Below are 9,558 nucleotides of genomic sequence, written 5' to 3' on the forward strand. Positions count from 1 at the left end.
TCATAATCACCGTTTGGCATCTATGGATCTAGAAGAATGCACATACTTTTCAGAACTCAAAGGAGCCTATCTAGGCTATCTTCCAGCGTATTCTGGCCTGTCATGAGTCTCTCCATTAAAAGCTTTTTGTATAAATATGATTCTCTTTTGATGTCGTGGTTCTAGATCAGCAATTGGTCTCTGATGATCTCCGTATGTAACATGCTCTTGTTGATCATGGATCCTCATTTCAGCAAGATGGGCGCAACTGTCAACCATATTTTAGAAGGTCTGCTTTTTGGTACAGTTTTGTTGATCATGGCTCCTCATCTCAACAGGCTGGGCGCAACAGTCATTCCTATTATTGATGTTCTGCTTTTTGGTACAGTCTTGTAAAAATTTTTGGGTCTCTAATCTGGGGTCTCAAATCTGGAAGAAATATAGCCTCTTCTCATAAGCCATTTAAGTCGCTCTCCAATTCTCGGTCTTTCTGATAAGGATGATTTGAACTAGTTTTGTTTAGTATAGATTGTTCATACATCAATATGATTAAGGGCTGGCAACAGTCTCTTACAGCCATTGTATCTAAGACCTTTATATATCCTTAATATAGATATATGATGTTTTTTTCTTCTGAAAAAGGTATGGTGGTAGAGAACATCCTTGCATCTACGCCCAAGGCATTGTAGAAATTTTTGTGGCCAATTATTAGGCAAAAACACACTTAGAGCAAAGGACGAGATTGATATCACAATATGGGAAACTCTAATTAAAAATAAGGCTTCTTGTAGGATGAGGAAATAATAAAGAATGTAAGCATTAGTTTATAAATTGAAACTCTCATTAAATACCTTTGTTTATTCAATGGTAAATTATAATATTTAATATAGTAAATTGGATATATGGAAATTGTGATGTATAGAATTTGAAATCCATATAAGAACGACTGAAATATCTTTTTTAAATAAAATTTCTGATAACAATTGCCGTTCGTTTACAAATTTCTGATAACAATGGCCGTTCGTTTTACCAATTTGCAAATTTCCATCTGGATTGGAATATAAAAATGATATATGAGTCTATTTAAGGAATTGTTGTCTATTAAACTACTAGAAGAAAAAATAATTTTTAATATTATTTAGGCCATATAAGTTTATAACTCGTAAGGTCTTGTAACTGTATTACAGTATATTATTAACAAAATTAGTGATTTTATTTAAGACACCACCGTAACAAGTATGACAGAAGAAAGTGCAAATTACATCTAAACAAATGACACAGGTTCCAACAACTTCCTCTTCCTCTTTCTGTTAAAAGGTTCCAACAACTTCCTCTTCCTCTTTCTGTTAAAATGTTTATATAACTTCTAGATTATTTAGCTTTCAAGAATTGTTCTATCAATTTTCTCTTTCTTCCTACGGATGTAACCTCCAAAGACAACTTCTAAAACATCCAAGTGAGGTTCACATGATAATACTATCATAATCACCCAATTTGTGAATCATCTAAGTCAGGTTTACATAATAAATTACAATACTAAGATAACCGCCCAGGACCAGGAGGTCTTGCGACCCACAAACTTTATATATGGCAGGATTGTTCTTTCCATTGGCAAATAACAATAACTGAATGGTATGCACTTTTGGATCCTTCGGAGCATTCATTTATTCAATCAAAATACTGGAGTGACGCTGAAATCAAATCCTCTTTCCTTTATCTAAATTGTTTTCAGAGATCAAAACTATGATGACAATTTAGATTCACATATTTCGTAAATTTGAAGGTGCCCCAATACGGAAACAGGATTGAAACTGACAATGCCAATGGTGTGACTGGTATAATCGGTTTGACAATGAGATAGTTGCTGGCGGGGCCGGTAACAGGTTATATTTGATTCATGAGATTGTCCCGAATAAACAAACGAAAAATGGTACTATAAGTTTATTTTATTTTTGATTTTGATTTTGCGTTGGTGATCTGCTCTTTGCTGTACTTTTAAACGTGATTTTCAAAGATTCAGATTCTGTTTGGGAAAGCTCAGAGTACCAAAACTCCGTACTTATTAGCTAGCTATTAACAATTACATTTGATTGCAGACAAACAAACGAGTGCCATCAAAATCAGATATAACTCTAAAATAGAGTAGCCTAAATTTATTTCAACTCTGAATTTTGGATTTATCCAGTATTGTGAAGAACCAAATTCACTTTTCATTCTAAAAAAGGTTTACACATTAAAATATTTGATAGTGCGAGAATCAAATTCATTTTTCATTCTAATAGAAGTTTACACATTAAGATATTTGATACATCTTCACACTTGGTAACAATATTTTATTTTTAATTATATTTATTTGTAATTTGACCAAATCAAAATATTTACCTAACATAATATAACCTTACAACATCTCTTCTATACTAATCTCTCTACTATGAAAACTAGATTAATTGATAATCAAATTAAAACCAGTTACAATGGACTTTTAACGCATCACCATGAAACAACAGCCCCAACCCACAAAACCTTCAATTGAACAACAGTAATACTTCCAAATGATTATCTGTAGGTCCTAAAGTTCAAATCCCAAAAGACTTTATTACAATAATGGCACATGCAAGGCTTCAATAGTTTTTTTTAAGGTTTTTCACCTCCCCACCTTGAGGCTAATGCTCACTACCGTGGAAATTTACTTCGAAATTCCCTACCATAGAAGACTACGTTTCTCTAAAATCCATCAGGATAGAAGGATGCCAGGCTGATGTTTTCAACTTCTTTGACTAGCCAATTTGAAATCTTCCCCGTTGTCAGAAACATTGTCATGGCCCTGAAATAAGGATCGGAATGAAATTATACCCTAGTAGTAAATTGAAAAGGAAAAAGCCCTGAATCCAGACAAGCATTGCTTTTCAGGACCAAGCCTTCTCAAGAAGGTAGGTAAGGAATGTCTGTATGAAGTAATTCTCTTTGATTGCAGATGCATAGGCAATAACAAAAACAACAAAGCATAAGCAGCAAAAGGATGCAACATGCCAGAAATACAGACAACTAATTGAGCAGATACCATGGTACCACCAAGTTACCTCTCTTCTGATACACATCTTATCTCTGTTGAAAACTGTGAAATTGTGATATCATAGTCCGGTTATTCATAGGAATCTTTTGTTTGCAGCAGAAGCTATTAATCTGCTCTGTTGGCACAAGGACCCTTTATTCATCCACCTCAATGGTTTTCCTTGATGCCATCTGTAATTCCCATCTGAGTAGCCTCGACTCAGTTGCTGGTCTCTCCAAGCCTCACTCCCAAGCCATCTTTGAAATAACGAACAAACTGGGGAAAGCAAAAGCAATTTGGGCAATTAGCTAGCCATACCATATACCACCGAAGCCAATCCTGGGCTAGAAATCCAATTCCACAACAAAAGTTGTGAATAGGAACCTCATTTGTGGGCAATTTATATAAATACACAAGTCCATAGCCCGTTTGTCGCGACAGCAACCCAAATGACACTGACAAGACCCATTACAACCATGAAAGAGGAGTGGAGGTAGCAAACGTGCATATACGCCAACATTATTAGACGATTCACTGCAATTAAACAAAGATTGCCACCAAGTGGAGCAGTCCATAACCAAATTAAAGTGGGAGAATATATGGTTAATATTGATCTACCTCCTTTAGTACAGTGATGTGTGGTTTGACAGTAAAGTCGCATGGGCGATGCCTAGACTGACCGAGTTCAAATCTCATTAAGTATATTGACCTGCTGTGGTGGCGGCTAGAGGGGCAGATTCCCCTTTCTCGTTGAGTCTGCTCTTGCTAAAATCATAGGAACTTAGTATAACTGATTTGCAGGTGGTTAGTTATGGCTAAAATCATAGGAACTTAATATAACTGATTTGCAGGTGGTTGGTTATGCTCTTGGTGTTATAGTGGCAGCATTAAGGTTTGATCCTGGGTCTCCCCTAGATTAAGCCAAGCAATTACCGATTCACCATGTATGTAAAAAAAAAAAAAAATATTGATCTACCTCCTTTTGGTCTGTTCAAAACTGTTATTTTAAATGAGAACTCTGCACTCGTTTCATATTCAAATATTTCATGACAAATATAGTCCCACTTGAGAAAGAGAATTTTCCAGGTAACTGAGAGGCTGCACCTATAAACGGAGACAGAAAATATCTTGATATGAAGACCACATCATCTTTTGGACTCGCGACTCAAACATTGGCTTGTGTCTTGTGCTTGCTAGATACCAATATTTGGCTAATTAATTAACGATATATTTTTGGCCAATTAACTAAACATGCACATTGACAATGGCGTTATTTTTAGGTTGTCTACTTAATTAACAACATATTCTTGGCGAATTATAATATATTTTTGTTTCTTACTTTAATTTTAATTTGTAAAATCATTTCTCAGACTTCGTCACACTCAAAAATATACATGCCACATCAAATCATAAACACGAAAAATAAAAAATGCCCAAAGCCCTCGTAACTTTGAGAAATAAAAACTGCTACATTAATCTTCTATTTTACATATCTTGCCATAGAAAATTTCCGACAAAACCCTCATCAAATGCCACTACTTACAAAAAAGCTTCTTCATCACTGCACAAGAAGATTTATAACAGATGGCTTATGACAATTTGCCTTAAGAGTAAAGACTGGATTCCCTACTATACAAGACTGCTTCTCTAAAATTCAATCTGGATTAAGGAGGCATCAGCTTCATGTTGACATTCTGTGTCAGGGAACAGAATTGAGTACCTTAGCTTCATGTTGACATCCTGTGTCAGGGAACAGAATTGAGTACCTTCTCCTTGTGTAGGAGACATTGCCTTGTCCCTGAAACAAAGACTCCATTTGATACCATCAAAAGGAACTCAATCAGATAATATGCGACAAACAAGCTCCTCTCTGTTACACAGTTTTCATCTCCGTTGCAGATTTTGAAATTATTGTCATGGCATTCTTAAGAATCTATGGAGGGTTACTCATCTGCCGTGTTGACAGAAAGCTTTTTTCTTCATCCGCATCAATGACTTTGCTTGATGCCATCTGCAATTTACCATATGCATACCCTCCAACCAGCTTCTGGGCTCTCAATGGCCTCAAACTCCCAATCTGCCTTCAGAACAGCAAACAGAATAGAAAGAACGCGGACAATTTGGGCAACTACCAAGCCATACCACAAACCCCCAAAGCCAATCGTGTACCAGAATGCCAGAGCCACGGCTACATGAGTATCAAGAAAGTAAAAGGAGCCCAGTTTGATCCGGACCCCGATAACAGGAATTGCGCTGCCTCTCAGACAGACCAAATCATGTTGTTCGAGGGCAGTTCCCCAGCTCAGAGGCCCATGATGGGCATAATTGTCGCTGCAGGGCTAGGACACTCTCATCCTCTATCCGTCAACAAAGCTGTCCGAACTTTTTGGCGTAAACGATGGCAAAACGAAGATTTCTAATAAATGTCGTTTAGGGCTTCTGAAATTCTGAGAGTTCAAGCCAGCATGCTATGTAAATCCATAGTGCCTGGTTTTTACTGGGGATGCAAGAGTATGGTCATTGTGAATGGATACGTATAAATGGATCCGCTATTTTCCGGATAACACATACAGGATCGCCTTAAAAGCAAATCTGTAGGGTGAATAAGCATTGCCGTGATTAAGTTGGATGCAAAGAAAACCCCGCACAGACAAGAAAACCTAATATTTTTTGCAACTAGAAATCTCAAATTCTGCAACAAAATCTCATTCTCAGCACACACAAAAAAAGCCAACACCTTTGGTTTCACTTAAACCTCTGTTATCAGAGCAGAGGGATCTTCAATCCTCTCTTCTGTACCCTTAAGCATCCTAAAGCTCCATTTGTTTCTCGTTCTCAACCAAACATAGCACAGAGGGTTTTTGGTGATCATAAAATGAAAACATTATAAAGAGCAAGGGAACGATGGAGTCCCCTGAGCCTCTGACCCATAAGCTAATAACAGTGCAGCATAATATTTTTTTGCAACTAAAAATCTCAAATTCTGCAATAATAAAATCTCAATTCTCAGCACACAAAAAAACCCAACACCTTTGGTTTCACTTAGCCCTCTGTTATCAGAGCAGAGGGATCCTCAATCCTCTCTTTTGTACCCTTAAGCATCCTAAAGCTCCATTAGTTTTTCGTTCTCAACCAAACATAGCACAGAGGGTTTTTGATGATCATAAAATGAAAACATTACAAAGAGCAAGGGAATGATAGAGTCCCCTGAGCCTCTGACCCATAAGCTAATAACAGTGCAGCATAGTGAAGAACAGAAGAAAAATGTTACAAAGGGTGCAGAAAATTTAGAAGAAAAAAAATAATGGCTTGAACAGATTGTCAAAGAAACAGCATGCACCTACAAAGTGAAGAACTGACCTGCGAAACAAATTGTTGCAAAAACTACGAACACTTCCCAGGTGAAATGCATCTGTGGATCCCAAATTGAATAAAAAGCATGTGAAAATAACAATCTAAACATTTTCATGTCCGCTTCATCATGCTTCTAATTCAATTCGCGATCCACAGATGCATTTCCTCTGCATATTCCACAGGGTTATAATGTTCATCACCAACATTGTTCTCTTCACCCCCACAATTGCATCCACAGCTCAGTTTATATGAGTTCTCCACACAAGACTAAGACTAAAAAGCCTCGATCAGTGAGCAAGTAATGAACCATGATTGGCTGAACTGAATATGGTAATGAATGAGATTGGAAATAAGATCGGAGTGATTTGCTACCATTAAATATGGTAATAAATAAGATTGGAAAGAAGATCGAACGGAGTGATTTGCTGCATTGATTATAGTGACTTCACTTAAATCAACGTTGCAGGATTAAGAATCTCGGTAGGAGCGAGCATGCGTTGCAGAATATATAAATTTAAATAATAGTAACTTTTATCATTATCGAGGCAATAGACCAAATAATATTTAAATAATACCGCTTTCAATTTTGCTTAGATTTATGATCCCCTGCCATTGCAGTAGTAATCTGATAATTACTAGTTTATCGAAAATGTGATTATTCAAATACCCCAATAGGCAGGAAATTGATTTTTAGAAAAAAATATATATTGATTTTGATATAAAAATAATATATAAAATATTAATTTGAAAAAAAATTACTTTACAACCTCTTTTATTACCGTGTAGAATGGCTTTATTTTGGTTGAAATTTTGTCCTATATTTTTAAATGAAATTATGATGGCTGCCCTACCCACGCCGTCCTTAACAATCCTCCATGATATCCATTACAGCCCTGCAATAAATTAAAAATTAATTAGAATATCGATTTATGTGTGCTAATATAGGCCTCTGTGCATGGTCTATTAATGATCGTTTATGGGTGCTTTTATTAGCATGCATCGATCTCAGGGACTCCCTGGTTTTTTCGAACGTAATGTCACATCGTCCGTTAAAAGCTTTCAGGTCGTTCAAAATAAAATTGAATGTTTAAAATCTGAGTTTAATAAAAAATATTTAGGTTATTTAATTTATAATATTATATATAATAAATATTATATAATATAATTGTGATAGAGTAGATTGTTTAGCAGTTGTCTATAACGCGAATTTTTGAGGGTTTTTTCGGTGAAAATCCGGCAGAAATTTATTGGAATCGAAGTTTGATAGCTAGTTTCTGCACAATTAAACCGTCCCAGGGGTTTTTCAGGGTGCTGAATCCAAATATACAGTTAAAAAACCATTTTAACTGCAACAAATCAAGATTTAATCTCAATTTCATCTATCGGATTCCGACACCGGAATCTTCAAAAAGTCGCATTATAGACAACTCCGATTGTTTATCTTTTTCATTTTATGTAATATAATATTTCCGAGAAAATTTCAATTATATTTTATAATTAGAATGTTTTGTAAATATCATTACAGGTAACTGTTGATTAAGGGTCATTGTAATTTAAGGTAATCGAGTATAATTTATTGGTCTTTTAGAATATGTTGTTTTTTTATTCCTTAAATTATAAGTAAATATGTAATTAACATAAATTTAGAAATAAAATAGTTATATAATTTCAATTATAATATTTTATATTATTTATTGGGTTTTGGATAAATGGTGATTGGTGTTTTGTTATTGATTCAATTTCCTATTTTCATCTAAGTGATATATTGGAAATGATGAAAATGTAGTCCCACCAAACTTAATATATATAGATATATATATATATATATATTGGAAATGATGAAAATGTAGTCCCACCAAACTTAATATATATATATTAACTAGCACAACCACATTAATAAATGTGGTTGATATAGGCATATATCAATCACATGCACAACCACATTTAATAATGTGATTGTATATTATATAAATGCCTATAAACATCAATATTAATATCAATATTAATAAATATATAATTATGATAATAATACAATAATAATAATGGTTATATTATAAAATATTAGTATTATATCATAAATAGCATATTAATTCTAACAATTTTAATGAAAATTTAAAAATAATTATTATTATATTATAATAAAATGATAATATTATTGATATTATCAATAATTATTAATCTTAATAAAAGTCTTTTGTTAAAAATCACATAAGAGAAATTTTTGGCTTAAGCGTTTCGAACCAAGAAGTGTAGTTTATTTGTTGGTTCGTTATGGATCACTGAAAAACTTTTCTTAATTCCTTATGGATCACAGAAGCCTGAATACATAAATTTATTAATCTTATTAATAATATAATAATTATGAATATTATTAACCAAATGAATTATTAATATTATAAATCAAACGCATTATAAACTCCATGAAATAATATTAAACACAAAGGGTTAATATTTTAAACCTAAGGGATTAATAAAACTAAAGGATTAATATTAAAAACGCAAGAGATTAATATTGAGAGTCTAATACATTAATATTATAAACCCTTGTGAGATTAATATTTTAAACGTGAGCGATTATTAATATTATAAACACTTGTGAGATTAATATTATAAACATAAGCAATTATTAATATTATAAACCCAAGGGATTAATAAACTGAATGAATTTATATTATAAACCCAAGATATTTATATTAAACCCTAGGATTAATATTATAAACCCTATCAATAATATTATACTCTAGAAATATGAACCCTTACTAAGATTAATAAACCCAATGGATTAATATTATAAACCCAAGGATGATCCAATGGATATTGGTGGCCACCCGCCTATTCCACCTAGATCTCCAATCAGTGTCCTTTGTTCCTTGTTTATTGCAGTATTTACTATTTTTTGCATTTTTTCAGGTCCTGAACTTTCAGAACAGTTTTGACCCCCTAAACGATGTTTTTTTTAGGTCTGCAATAAACATACAACTATGGGCCTATCGCAAATCCTGTAGTAGTCAGAGAGATCTTTCCTACAAGGTATCGTACATGCCAAATATAGATATGACCAAGTTACGACCCTAAGAAGTTGGTTGCCCAACTAACCCCAACAGGGCCCACAAACTCTTAGCGTTCCATATCTTGGGTTAGGGATTTGGTTGTTTAGGGTTTTCCCTTATTGT

General features: G+C 33.9%; 1 long non-coding RNA gene across 1 annotated transcript; it reads right to left on the reverse strand.

Moving 5' to 3' along the window:
- Positions 1-2,406: 2,406 nt before the first annotated feature.
- On the reverse strand, positions 2,407-6,797 carry LOC149217263 (uncharacterized). Its single transcript, XR_016250649.1, has 3 exons — positions 6,392-6,797; positions 3,060-3,307; positions 2,407-2,803 (listed from the first exon to the last, which is right to left on the reverse strand). It is a non-coding gene; the product is annotated as an uncharacterized LOC149217263 (long non-coding RNA).
- Between the last annotated feature and the right edge of the window lie 2,761 nt (positions 6,798-9,558).

This window comes from Pinus tabuliformis, chromosome 1_1 (assembly GCF_031772625.1).
Source record: "Pinus tabuliformis cultivar Carrire ecotype Pingquan chromosome 1_1, CPIR1, whole genome shotgun sequence".
NCBI classification, from domain to species: domain Eukaryota; kingdom Viridiplantae; phylum Streptophyta; class Pinopsida; order Pinales; family Pinaceae; genus Pinus; species Pinus tabuliformis.